Raw genomic sequence first — 11,194 nt, forward strand, 5'->3', positions numbered from 1 at the left:
ATAAGGTCTGTTTTCCTGACCTCTGATCACACACGTAGCTCTCCTCTGCACTCTCTCAAGCTTCTCCACATCCTTTTTGAATTGTGAAGCCCAAAACTGGCCGCAGTACTCCAGCTGCGGCCTCACCAAGGCCGAGTACAACAGAAGAATCATAGAAGTAGGGTCAGAAGGGACCTTGTAGATCTTCAAATCCGACCCCCTGCCTGGGCAGGAGGAAAACCGGGCTCAAATGACCCCAGCCAGGTAGGCATCAAGCCTCTTCTTAAAGACCCCCAGGGTAGGAGCCAGCACCACTTCCCCTGGAAGTTGGTTCCAGATCCTAGCCGCCCTTATTGTGAAGTAGTTCTTACGGATGTCTAATCTAAACCTACTCTCCAACAACTTGTGGCCGTTATTCCTTGTTATCCCAGGGGGCACTAGGGGAAACAAGGTCTCCCCCAAACCCTTCTGGCCCCCCCTAGTGAGTTTATAGACAGTCACCAGGTCCCCCCTCAGCCTTTTCTTGTGAAGGCTGAACAGGTTCAGGTCCCGTAGCCTCTCATTGTAGGGTATGCCCTGCTATCCCAGGATCATGCGGGTGGCCCTCCTCTGGACCCTCTCAATGTTGTCCACATCCTTCTTGAAGTGGGGTGTCCAGAACTGAACACAGTACTCCTGACCAGTGGCCTGACCAGTGTCGCGTAGAGGGGGAGGATCACCTCCTTGGCCCTGCTTGAGATGCACCTGTGGATGCACAATAAGGTCCAGTTAGCCCTGCCAACCGTGACCTCGCATTGTTGGCCCATGTTCATCTTGGAGTCATTAATGACTCCAAGATCCCTTTCTGCCTCCATTCTCTCAAGAAGAGAGTTTCCCATCTTATAAGTGTGCTGCTGGTTACTACTGCCCAAGTGCAGCATCCTGCACTTGTCCGTATTGAAACGCATCCTGTTTTTGTTAGCCCACTCCTGCAACCTATCCAGGTCTTGCTGCAGTCTTTCCCTCCTTACTAACATGTCCACCTCACCCCAAATTTTGGTACCACCAGCAAATTTAAACAGGTTTCTTTTCACCCCATCATCCAAATCGCTGATAAAGAAATTGAAGACTGAGGGCCCAAGGACCAAGCCCTGGGGGACTCTGCTGCCCACTTCCCCCCAGGTGAGATATGACCCGCCCACCACCACCCTCTGAGTACGACCGTTCAGCCAATTTGCAATCCATCTGACTGTGTAGGCATCTATGTCACAGTCACCTAGTTTTTTAATGAGGATGGGCTGGTCGACAGTGTCACAGGCCTTGCTGAAGTCCAGAAAGACTACATCCACAGCGACACCTGCATCCAATGCTTTTGTGACCTGATTGTATAAGGCAATCAGGTTGGTCTGACATGACCTGCCCCTAATGAAACCGTGCTGGTTGCCCTTGAGCATCATCCCCGATGCCAGCCCATCACAGATGTGGTCCTTGATGATCTTCTTAAAGAGTTTCCCCAGGATTGAGGTAAGACTGACAGGCCTATAGTTGCCCAGGTCCTCCCTCCTCCCTTTTTTAAAGATGAGGACCACATTGGCTATCTGCCAATCATCTGGCCCGAGCACCATGAGCGCTCGTAAAGCCGTGCCAAGGGCCCTGCAATAACCCCTGCTAACTCCCTCAACACCCTGGGGTATGAATGATGTTCCGGGATCTCCTTGAGAAGTATCTATGGATGCAAGCCAGCGTTTTGCTCACTTTACTAGCCGCAGCATCACATTGAAGGCTCATGTTCATCTTGTGGTCAATCATGACCCTCAAGTCCCTTTCATCTTTAGTGCTAACCAGTGTAGCACTGCTGAGCCTATAAGCATGCTGCAGGTTTTTCCTCCCAAGGTGGAGAACCTTGCATTTTTCAGTGTTGAACACCATCAGGTTCTCATGCACCCTTTCAAAGCTCCCCTTTCAAAGCAATTGCCTCTCCCTTGTTATCACATTCCTCACTGATCTAGATGTCTGTGCCAGTTGGAAAATATTTTAGGTTCTACCCTGTTATCACAATAACCTATACCATGCCTTACAATTCAGGGTCTAAGGTGCTCAATTCAAGTAATCAAGTCCTACTGCAATTAAATCATGTAGTATATCCAGTTTAGAGTGTTAGGCTCAAACAATCAAGCCATACTATAGTTAAACAAATGATAAACCTCCAGAGTGATCAAGGGTTTTTGTGTATGTCAGTTTCACTCACAACAACTAGAGATGGATCCAAAAGGCTAACATTTACTCCACAACCAAAGGACAATGACCTCCACACTGTCAGCTTTGTCTGGACCCTGATCCTCAACTCTTCAAGAAAAATATGCTTTGAAGAATAAGTATAAGAGAAGAATGCAAGGCATGCATATCACAGAAGGGAAACACCACCCTGACCCACCATACCCTGCTCCCCAGCTGACCACTCTTGGGGATGGATTCACACCTGGTGAAAAGCTGTAAAGATCAGGACCGCTTCCTTACCCATGCTGGTGAGAAAACCACTATTATGGCTAGAAATACTGGACTTGATTATAGCTTGTTTTATTTGTAAGATTGCAATAGCCTACCTGTCATTTTCCTGTATAATTTGTTATTTAATTAGTAAAGACTTTCTGCTATCAATGGAAGTGTCGTGTCAGTCTTCCTAAATACTAACTAGCCCATTTCAATTGCAACACCTAATAGTTATGTAGGAGGGTTTGTTTCTGATGTTTTTTAAAGAACAGGTTAGATTAACACTTGTCTAGGCTGGTTTAGATAAAACTTGAGCAGAGGGCTGGACTAGATCTTTTGAGGTCCCTTCCAGCCTTACTTTTCTATGATTCTATGACTCACAAACCATAGGAGCACCCTAACCAGTGAGCTATAGAATCAGTTTCTTACTTTTCATTCCCCCTCTCTGATACACTATTTAATTATTTAATATGAGGTAGAGTGAAAGATCTGTCTCAGGATGGCCTATAGCCCAGCTCTCCTTGAAGGCAGATGATCTCCTAATCTGACTGAGCAATAATTTGAACTTGGGTCTCCCCATGTCCCAGATGAGCAGTCTAACCACTGGGCTGTGAATCAAAGGCAAGGCCTTCTCTCCTCACTCTATTGTTGAGGTTAGATGACTGAACTTTTCTGCTGGATTGGATTTGCAGGCAAGATAGAGGACACTGGTTTTTAATCCTGATGGAGATTAGATGTGACAAGTCAGAGCAGTTTGGTGATGACAAATACATTACTTTGGTGGTTCTAAACATGGACTGTAGCAGAATTTTTTGCACACAGAGGCCATGTCCACACATACAGGCATGTGCACTTACAGCAGCTCAGATAGCAACAGCACAAATTTTAGCCTGAGAGTTGTGCCTCAGTACATATGCCTAAATATACACTTTGGTGGGGGGCAAATTGTGCCATTTGGGGCAAACTGACCCTGCCCAGTTCCTCCTGGATCTTCAGCCAGGGGGGAGCTACAAGTTGGGACCAGCACCTGTGCTGGTCCCAGCGGAATAAAAAGCTGCCCTAGTGAACAGCCTCTGGGAAGAAGTTGGCTTTGCCTCTTCCTGTTCCAGGTGATGGCTGCTGCAAGCTTGGGCTCAGGAGCTTGTGGGGAGAAGATGGGCAGGTTCTTTCCTGCCTCTAGCTACTGCTAGCTGCTGGCTTGGTCTCAGAGCTTTTGGGAGTAAGTTGGCCTTTTCCTGCCTTGGGCTGCAGCTGCCACCCTGCCACCAGTGGGGGGGGCGGTGTCCTCTGCAGCACAATGCTGCCCCCTCGGGGAGGGGACTACTGCTCTGCACCCCAGCTCTGGCCTGCTGCCCAGTCTGCTGCCAAGCCACAGTCAGGAGACAGCCTTGGGAGGGAGCCTGCACTGCTTGTGGGCCCCTCCTCCCCCACCATCACTGCCAGAGCCTAAAGGTGCCTTGCGTGCCCCAGCTGCCTTGGCAGGCCAACCCCCACCTTCACCTCCACTCTCATCGGAAGCACACCCTGAGTAGCCACTCAGGAACTGGATGGCTCCCACCGTCACTGCTGCTGTTGCTGCTCCCTCTTGGGAGAGAGAGAGAGATTCCCTACTGCACCACCCGACACCACACCTGCACTGGATTACTTCCTAATTGACTGACTGCTCCTGCTTTCCCCAACAGCTGCCTCACTGTGTCTGATCCTGCTTTGTCTTCTGGGCTACTGCTCTGCTGCTGAGCACTTGGCTGGAGGCCTGAGAGGCTTCTGGACAGATCTTCAACAAACAAAGCCCCTCCACCACTCCAGCCATCTTTTACATCTGCCTCAGCAGCCTTCCCTGTGCATTCTTGCCCTTGTGTGGTAAGTCCTGTGGCCCACTCCCCCTGTCCTGGTGTTTGTCCTGTGGCTGAGTAAGCCAGCTAGAGTTTCCCCTTTCCAGCACTTGCCCACAGGCACAGAGTGAAGTGCCAACTACCCAGGCAGGATAACCTGCACTTTAAGATGTGGGTGCAGGCCTTGGCTTTGGTAGCGGGGGCCCCCCCCCCAAAATTGTGGCAGCCTCCCACTTTCATGGCAAGGGTGTCTTTTTCCTTGCCTCAGAGGTTGTTGCACAAAAGGCGGTGGAGAAGGGGCTTGTAGTGGAGAGTGAATAGTTCTAGAAGAGTTGGGGACCAGGGTGGTCCTCAGTTCCATCCCTCCCTATATCCCCATTTGGGCCCTGCTCCCCCAAACCCTGGGGAGAGTTATCTCCCTGGTGGTGGCTCTCTTGCAAGTGCCTGGTCCTTGGCAGAGACTTTAATGTCACCCTAGACATTAGACACCAGTTGGGTAGGGAGTGGAACCAGGCAGCCATGGGCACCCTCAGAGACCCTGACAGGCTACTCCCTGGTGGACATCTGGAGTGCCTGTCACACTACCAACCCTCCTGCTGCCTTCACCTATGTGAAGGTGGGGGAGGAGCAGGCATGCCACTCCCTGTTTATATCTCTTTGCTGCACTTTGCCCAGGCCCACTCCTCTGGCCTCCATCCGACCCCTTTCACCAATCACCACCTTGTCTGGGCCCAGGCCACGCTAGGGCCTGGGCATCCAGGGTCAGCCTACTGCTGGAGGATGTGGATTTCAGGGAAGCCTTCCAGGAGTTCTGGCTGGCCTGATGGGGGCAATGGGCAGTTTTCCCCTTGTCTTGGAGATGGTGGGATGTGGGGAAGGTGTGCATCCAGATTTTTTGCTGCAGCTACACTCAGGGGGAACACCCAGCAGAGGGAGGCAGTCTAGGAGCAGGTTGAACGGGAAGTGCTGGAGCTGGAGAGGCGCTTGCCCACTGACCCAACCAACCCATCTGTAACAGGGGGTCTGCTCAGGGCCGATCTCCATGGCCCGACCACCTGTTCTTGAGCCAAACACCCGCCTTCTTGCCCACCACACCTTGATATTAATTGATTAATTAATAGATGTCAGTTAAGCGGGAGGCTACCCATTTTGTTGCCCCGATGCCTGGGGGCGCTCTCTGCAGCTCCTGTCCTCCCCTATACCGCAGCCCAAGCCTTGCAGATGGCATTTTGATGTTCACATAATCACTGGTCCCCACACTGGGCCCCAGAATCCTCCTAACAACAGGACCCCTCCATGATCCCTCCACTCAGGCGGCCTCTCTGCCTTCATTCAGGCTACCTAGCCCCTGCCAAAACTATTTTCCCCTCCTGGGTGTGGTCCCCCCGGGACCTCTGGCTACCAGCCCTGGTCCACCTCCAGGCCAGTCGGGACCCCAGGCCCCCGGCTCTTGGGCGTCCCTCGCAGTGGGCCCCTGGCCCTTTTGACTGTCCTGGTCCTGGCCCCAGCATGGGCCAGTCGAGGGTACTCTCTTGTTCAGGTCGGGTCTCTAGCCCCTCGCTCTCTCCAGGGGTCTGCCCTCTGGGCCCTTCACACAAACTCAGGGGTTACCCACCCAGTGGTGGGGGCTAGGGGTTAAGGCACCCCAACCCGCCTTTCACCAGGGTGGTAACTGGCCTGGCATTTCCTGGGGGCTCCCACGCCACTAGAAGCCCCACCAGGCCACCCACTCCAGGCAGGGTGCAGTTTTAGGTCATGCCCAGGACCAGGAGCCTCCTGACCATCCCCTACAGCTTCTCCCTTAACTCCAGATGATCTCAGCAGCCCTCCAGCCAGGCAATGTTGTTGCCTGGCCTCCAGCTGCCAAACTGCCCTGTTTATATAGACAGCCCCTGACTCCAAAATGGCTGCCCTCATCAGGCACCTGGTGGCTGCCAGCTCCAGGCCCTTAAAGTGGCAGGCACACACAGTGCCCTGCCACACCGTCCCTCTGCAGAGATTGTTGGGAGAGACAGGGCAAGCTTCATGCTCTGGATGACCACTGCTCCTGCAGTGCATTTGTCCACTCACACGTCCAGCTCCTTCAGTAGATGGACTGCGGCTTCCACTTCTTATCTGCCCTGGAGAGGAGGTGGGGAACCAAGAAGTGCATCACATGCCTTCTGGTGGGTGATGGCACCCCCTTCACAATCCAGGTGAGATATACCTGTGTGCATGGGGCTTCTATGAAGGCCTTCTCCCTGTGCCTGCTTCCGTGCTGATGGATGTGATCCATCCTGACCAGACATACATGGTGCCCGGATGTTCCATCTTTGACAACCTATACCTGGTTCAGGACCTCCTGGAGCTAGCACACAGGGAGCACCTGTCTTTCGCCCTCCCATCCCTGGACCAGGAGAAGGCATTTGACAGAGTGGATCACGGATACCTCACAGGCATGCTTTGGGCCCCGCTTTGTGCGGGTGGGCTTTCCAGGTGATGTACACCACTGCGGAGAATTTGGCCAAGCTCATCTGGACCCTGACAGAGCCCATCCCATTCAGGAGAGGGGTGCGTCAAAGCTGCCCGCTGTCAGGCTAGCTGTACACCTTGGCCCTGGAGCCCATCCCTGTTCTTCTGCGGAAGCAGGTGGTGGGGCTGATGCTCTGGGAGCCGGCGGTGCGGCTTGTCCTGTCAGCTTATGCTGATGGCTTACTCCTCATGGTCCAGGACTCAAGACCTCCTCTTGAGGTTCTGGTTGAATTTCACCCCCCACTTTTTGTTTTTGGTCACCCCATCCACGGCCCCACCAAGTTCTGGGATCTCCTGGTCAGCCTCCTCCTGGCCCTGGCCCTGGCCAAGTGGGCCCTGTACTTAACCAGGAAGGAGGCTCTGGCTAGGAAGGTGCCCGGGGACTGTGGGGCCACTTTCCTTTCGCTTGTCCACGCATGTTTCCAGGCAGAGCACCAGTGGGTGGCATCCACCGGCTCCTTGGATGCCTTTGGGGACCAGTAGGTTAGGCCTGGGGGACTCTGCTCAGTGTCCCCCTTCAGAAAACTTCTTTTCATATTTTGAAACTATGACCCCCATGTCACTTCTACCCTTTTCTTCTTTAGTTGTCCCACAGCAAACAAAAACTGTTGTATCTTTCAAACTTTGGCCCCACACAGTAGTGGAGGCTATTAGTTAACTAGGTGGGCCTTAAGGCCCATGATCTCTGGAAGATGCATATAGACAGGAGCTTCTGAGGCAGCATCCACCAGCTCCTTGGATGCCTTTGAGGATCAATGGGTGCAGCCCGGGGGGTTCTGCTCGGTGTCCCCCTCAGGAGCACTTTATTCCAGGGGTGGGCAATTATTTTGGGTGGAGGGTCACTTACTGAGTTTTGGCAAGCCATTGAGGGCCACATGACAGGCAGCCAGGGGCAGATAAATACTACTTTTCTAATATTTTTAGGGGCCCTATCTCTCTATCTTACACACACCCCTGATGCCACCTCCTCCCCATCCCCCACTCCATCACCAGGAGCACCCCCAGGCCAGGGCCACATGTGTGGGCATAGGACAGGGCTGCAGTGCAGCAGTTGCCCCTGCAGCTGTGGCTTCCACCAGCAGGTTTCATCCCATCTGGCAGCTGGGCACACAGGATGTGAGATCTGTGGGGGATGTGGGATTGGGGAGGGTGGGTGTGGGGTTTGTAGGGGGAGGTGTCTGATAGGGGTTTTGGCAGGGGTTGTGGGTGGATGTAGGTGTGGGTGTGAGGTTACTGGGGGGAGCTTGTGGGGAAGTGTGTGGGGTTCGTTGGTAGATTGGGGGCATGGGTTTTGTGGGTAGGTATGTAGGTGGGGTGGGGGGGTTTGTAGGTGGATTGTGGTGGGGTATGAGGAGGCTGAGGGGGTGGGGTTTGTGGAGGGGCCCACCACACACCCCCTCCCCACTCACGGTGCACAGAAGCAGCAGCCAGCAGTGGGCTAACAAAGTGCTCATGGCCCGCTGCAGGCAGATACCCCCACGGCATGCAGTGCCACCTGAGATCCAGGGGCTCCACATGGTGCACGGAGCTGGCTCCTGCCACAACCTGGGGCTCCTGGCACTGCACATGGGAGCTTCACGCTATCAGGCTGAGTCAGCTCCTGCCTCCATGGAGCCTGTCTGGCCTATTGGTGTGCAGGTCACATGCAGGCAGGAGCTGGCCTGGCCCACAGCTCTTGAGTGTAGTGCTGGGAGCCCCGACTCATGGCAGGAGCTGGCCTGGTCCTGCCCAAAGGCGTGAACCAGTGGACTGAGCTGGCTCCATGTACCAGGGAAGCTGTAGACTCAATCACTGGAGGTGTCAAGAAGGGATTGGACAGCTACTGGTCAGGGAAGATTTAGACATAGTTATGCCTGCATGTGTAGTGGTTTTTTAAAGCCACCTTCAGAGGCGCTGAGTGCTGCTACAGCTAAGGCTCCAGACTTGAACTGGAGTATGCAGATTTCTCCTGCTAGGAGTAAAGCCAGAGGGTCCTGGCTGGAGGGATTTGACCTTCACTCAGAGTCAGACCAATTGCTATATTTGTGGTCAGGAAGGACTTTTACCCCATGGTCAGATTGGCATATGGACTGTAGGGGTTTTTACCTTCCTCCATAGCAGGGGTATGGTCTCTACCCAGGAATCTCTGGAGCATATATTGATACCATTTCATAAAAGCAGGACAGTGGCTGTCATAGTTCCCCTGCTTTACTTGTGGCAGGTTCAGGTGTTAGGTCTATGAAGTATGGTTAAATGGGATGATTTAGATAGGAGTGATCCTGCCTCAGGCAGGGAGTTGGACTAGGTGACAACTGGAGGTCCCTTCCAGCCCTATTTCGCTATGATTCAATAAGTCTATGAGCCCCTGGCAGCAGGGAGCAACAGAGCCTCTGGGGCGGTCCTCAAGAACTACTACCCAGAACTTGCTACTAAGCCAGTGCAGGTGGTAGAGTCCCTGAATGGCAGCCTTGAGTGAGACTCCCTGCTTGAGTGACTGGGTTAAGAGGGAGCTCCCTGGGTTGGTTTGCCACTGACTATGACCAGTTTTGAGCTAAGTTAGTAGTTAAGGTTTTGCTTAGGGACTACCACTGTTCCCCCTTTTCCCTTGTAATAAAACTTGTTTTAACTTAACATTGGCTAGTGAGTGAGCAGGTTTCCCCAACTCACAACTCAAGTCCGCTTCTCCTTCTTCCTTCCTGTAGGAGGTTGGTGTCGTGCTGCCTGGAGCAGTTTGGTGTTCCATCACAAAAAAAAACCAAAACAAAACAAAAAAACCCATCACTGTTCAAGACTTGATGTTACAGAGAGAGATGCCAAACACTTTTGGGAGACAAAAGGATCAGTTATAGGCTTAAGAGGTCAGCTTATCTTCACAGGGCTCCACTATCCCCATACCCTGCCTCAACCACAACAGATGTTCTGGGCCTGTTGTTACTCACCTATGGTATTGAGGGTCCACTCTCAGTCTTATGGACTCCTTTGCTGAGGGGCCCTCCTCTAAATTGGCTGCTTGCCCCATTCTTCCCTGCACGGGTCCCAACGTAGCCACTTCTTAGTTCTAATCCTGCCCTTAATCTTCAAGGTTGGGACAGATTTACCACACCTTGGGGTGTAATCTCATCCATGTCTCTCTTCTCTAGGCTCCCAAAGAGGTTACCTTCATGCCTCAGGACTAGACTCACCAAGGGAACAGTCTCCTCTGTCTCTTCACTTGCTGTCACCAGGTAAATTGGGGACTAGGGCTTTCCTCCAAGCCCTAGGGTCAGTTCCTTCTTTTGTCAGCTCTTGCCACCTTCCCTCTCTTCTTGTTCTCCCCTTTCTCCGGTCCAACCCTAGATGCTCCCTTGGCATCCCCTTAAATTTCCCTCCCAGCTGGCTGGGTCTGCCATGGCAGCATCCGATTTGCTGCCTTCCCAACCCAGCTGTTTCCCCTTTAACTTTTTGGCACATTTTTTTTTCTTTTTCTTTGGCTGCGTTGTTTTCCCTGTCTTGGGCTTGAACCCTGGCAGCTGGGTTTGCTGCTGCTCCCTTTGAACTGCCACAGCCCCAACTGGTTCCCTTAATTAGTTGGAGCCGGCGTCTTTCCTGCCCCTGTTCACCACAGTTTCCTCAGCATCTCCCGGAAAATTGCTTTTCTTTGGTGTAATCCTTGTGTTCCCATGGAAGGCAGTTTCAGCCACCCTGTCACACTTCCCCAGGTTCTCAGGATGAAGCTAATTCCTTATTCAGACTCAGTACAGTGGCTGGAAGGCTAGAAGTTGGCAGCCTGTCACACACAAACCACGCTTTAGGCCAGGCAAGACTGCTCACAGTTTTCCAGGAGAGTTACCTGGTGGCACAGAAGCAGTGTGGGCAGGCCTAGAAAGGATTTCCATCTGTAATCTCAGCCCAAAAACAAGTTCCTTATTCAAACCCATATACTTAATACAATGGGCATGAGGGGCTGTCAGTTAGCATCTTGGAAGGAACAAACTGTGTTTTGGGTCAGGCAAGACTCTGGTCAGGGATGTCTAGGAGAGTCCCCCAGTGCAACAGTCATGGCGTGGGGTGGCCCAAGAAGGATTTCCATCTCTAACCCCAGCTCAAAAACCAATTCCTTATTCAAGCCATTATAGTTAGTATAGTGGGCATGGTGGGGGCATCTGCTGCTCCCCCCCCCCCCCAAAAAAAAAAAAAAAAAAAGGTTCCTGTCCTGCCTTTGTTTCACACGAGGGCAGGGAAAATAATACAGAAACACAAAATATCGGGTGGGCCCAGTGAATCTAGTAGGGGCAGGCTGGGGTTGTGGGGGAGAAGCAAGGGAGGGAGGGAGAGGGCTGAAGCTCACCGAGATACAGTCCTACAGGAAAAAAGCTGGGAGGCCTATGCTTTGAGAATGTGTGGGGGAGGGGGAACAGGGCTCTGCAGGGCTCTTCGTGGCAGGG

The 11,194-nt window shown here is 52.7% G+C and overlaps 1 long non-coding RNA gene across 1 annotated transcript; it reads left to right on the plus strand.

Annotated features, from left to right (window-relative positions):
• The first annotated feature begins 3,902 nt into the window (after nt 1-3,902).
• On the plus strand, nt 3,903-9,991 carry LOC109280319 (uncharacterized). The gene is made up of 3 exons (XR_002086597.2): nt 3,903-4,308; nt 9,473-9,628; nt 9,911-9,991. It is a non-coding gene; the product is annotated as an uncharacterized LOC109280319 (long non-coding RNA).
• The last annotated feature ends 1,203 nt before the right edge of the window (nt 9,992-11,194 follow it).

Source organism: Alligator mississippiensis, chromosome 1, assembly GCF_030867095.1.
Source record: "Alligator mississippiensis isolate rAllMis1 chromosome 1, rAllMis1, whole genome shotgun sequence".
NCBI classification, from domain to species: Eukaryota; Metazoa; Chordata; order Crocodylia; family Alligatoridae; genus Alligator; species Alligator mississippiensis.